Raw genomic sequence first — 3202 nt, 5'->3', positions numbered from 1 at the left:
TGTATATGTTTTAACCCGTTCTGACCTGAGATCAGATTCATACGAGGTTTCCACTGGACACACACTGGTCTGATTAACCCATTCTGACCCGAGATCAGATTCTATCGTTCTTCGATAAAAAAAAAAATAGCAGACCTACAAGCTTGTAGCGCGCCACTCGGTGGCGCGCTATGAGCTTGTAGATCTGCTATTTTTCAATAGCTAAAGCATAACATGATGCTAACACCAAAATGGGTTACCGTTCAGAATGGGTTAAAGGAAAAGGAACAGCTGGGGATGGAGGGAAGGATGGGAGGGAGGGAGGGAGGGAAGGAAGGAAGGAAGCGAGCAGGAAAGTGAAATGTCAGTGTGAATGAGTTACTAGGCCTGTAGTAACATGGATGACCTACATTATTGTAATGGAGAGAGAGGCAAAGAGAGAGAGAGAGAGAGAGAGAGAGAGAGAGAGAGAGAGAGAGAGAGAGAGAGAGAGAGAGAGAGAGAGAGAGAGAGAGAGAGAGAGAGAGAGAGAGTGGAAGCAGGGACATGGAAGGAGAAAGGATGGAAGTGATGACTGCATGGTTGGTGAGGATAGGAGGAGAGAGAGTTTTAGACACAGTGTGTGTGCGTGTGTGTGTGTGTGTGTGTGTGTGTGTGTGCGTGTGTGTGTGTGTCAGTCAGTACATTCCTGTATAGAGCGCCAGAGTATGATGACATTTCACATCCTATACACCGGCGTTGTTTTCGTCGACTGAAAACGAGGCGAAAAATGCTCGTCGACTGTACCTATTTTCACTGGGAAAAAAAAAACGAATGGAAACTATGAGTGAAAACTGAAGCTATACAATGGCTACAACTAGAAGAAGACTAAAATATACTGACAATTTCGTCGACAAATAAAAAACTAGACTAAAATGTTAGGAAGGGACTATGGAGTGGACAAGAGATCTACTATGAGTCATTTTAACACTTGGTTGCATGCTGGAAATAGCAGATCTACAAGCTCACAACGCGTCACAGCTCATTATGACGGCATCAAAATACATTTTATTCGACTAAAACTAGACAACACATTCCAGGTGACTAAAATGTGACAAAAACTAAATTAAGTTCCAGTCCAAAGACTATACGACTAAACTGACGGCTGACGTCGAAAATTAACAAAAACAAAGTCTTCCGAAAGAATATATATTCTAAGATTTGTGCCGCATTTTTACGATTTTTCAAAAAATATCAGACCTACAAGCTCTGAGCTTGTAGATCTGCTATTTTTCAATAGCTAAAGTATAACATAATGCTTAGTTAAAAATAATAATATACCGCGCAAAAAAGAAGAACTGTGTTCCAGAAATAAACTGTTATTATGGATTATTATTTATGGATATGAAGAAGCAGCAGACGCAGACGCCAATGTTGCTTCCGCCAAATTATTTAGATTTTTTCCCCCGGGATAATTTTGCCATCACAATACCTCATGATGAATCAACCATATATACTGTACATCCTAACAGTGTGTGTGTGTGTGTGTGTGTGTGTACTGTGGATCACAGTTATTCCCTTGTGACTAAACTGAAAAAGCAATACAATTTTGAATCATATTTTTCTTTCAGAGGTGTGTAAATCCGACTGAGCATTATAGTTCAACATGCGGACGCATATCAGACTCGCTCCCGTGCTCGTGGTTATGGTTACGTTAGGGTTTGAGGTGGGTTGTCGTTTTGTCGGAAACCAATGACTATAGTCTAACTAACGTACTGCACCCTATTTAATTGGGTAAACAAAATGAACGAAACAAAAATAACCGAATGAACGTGACGTGACTCTCTCTCCTGGGACCTGGAGGGTTTTTTTTTACTCATTCTCTGTGTTAGCATGATCTGTAAATGCTCTCGTAAGTGGAAAACAAATAAACAAAACACCATAGCTTGCGGTGTGATGATTAATTAATCATGTGTGCATTTCCGTGTGTGTGCGCGTGCGTGTGTGTTCACGTGCGTGCATGTGCATAAGGACAGTGTCTCTGCCAGCATGCTGGGTGAATGACCCTGACCGTTCCATATGGCATATGTTGTGGTGTCTGTTGTGGGTACGCGATATGGGGAGGGGGGGGGGGCTTGTAGCCGAGTGGGTGTACTAGTACTAGAGAAGCTGTCTGGTGACATGAAGGTCACCGAACACCGGCTCGCCCCAATGTCTATGTGTCAGAGGAGAAGTGTCCCTATGGGTGCCACCATGACTCCCCGAGCGCTCGTCACCACCACAGCCTGAGGCAGTGTTAATGTTGCGACGTTGTGGGGGTCGCTATAGAGAGAGGCGAGGAGACGGCGTTCGAGTCGCTATAGCGCGAACACGCTGAGCCCCGGATTTAAAAAAAGATTCGCTTTGCCGCAGGTTGAGGGTCACTGCATGGCGTAAAGAGGGTGGCTATAGCCCTGTAGGCTAACTGTCAGAGCGTGACTCCGGAGGGCCACTATAGTTCCACACTCACTCCAGAGGGCCGCTATAGTTCCACACTCACTCCAGAGGGCCACTATAGTTGAAACACTCACTCCAGAGGGCCACTATAGTTCCACGCTCACTCCAGAGGGCCACTATAGTTCCACACTCACTCCAGAGGGCCACTATAGTTGAAACACTCACTCCAGAGGGCCACTATAGTTCCACGCTCACTCCAGAGGGCCGCTATAGTTCCACACTCACTCCAGAGGGCCACTATAGTTGAAACACTCACTCCAGAGGGCCACTATAGTTCCACGCTCACTCCAGAGGGCCACTATAGTTCCACACTCACTCCAGAGGGCCACTATAGTTCCACACTCACTCCAGAGGGCCACTATAGTTCCACACTCACTCCAGAGGGCCACATTGGAAATTATCCCAATGTCGTAGCAAAACAATTGCTGATGTTTTGAGCTTGTAGATCGGCTACTTTTTCCTATATTTCAATTTTAATTTCAAATGCATTTACTTATGTTAACATTATGAACTAAATACCAAATACATTGGACGTAAAAAAAGACAATAACATTTCAATACTAGTCATTGAGCTACATATTTAGACTGTAATCAAAGCAGGTCATGTTTGCATGTTTGGAATTGTTACAGCTGAATCAAACAGACTCAGTGTGAATCTGCCCTAAAGAACCTACTCTCAGTCCCTGAGACAAACATTAGGAAACCAAAACTAAACAACCTTATATTCTGACTCTCTGAGTCCCTGAGA

Source organism: Protomyctophum bolini (genome assembly GCF_963924005.1).
Source record: "Protomyctophum bolini genome assembly, chromosome: 4".
Lineage (NCBI taxonomy): Eukaryota > Metazoa > Chordata > Actinopteri > Myctophiformes > Myctophidae > Protomyctophum > Protomyctophum bolini.
Note: the sequence above shows the minus strand (reverse complement) of the source record.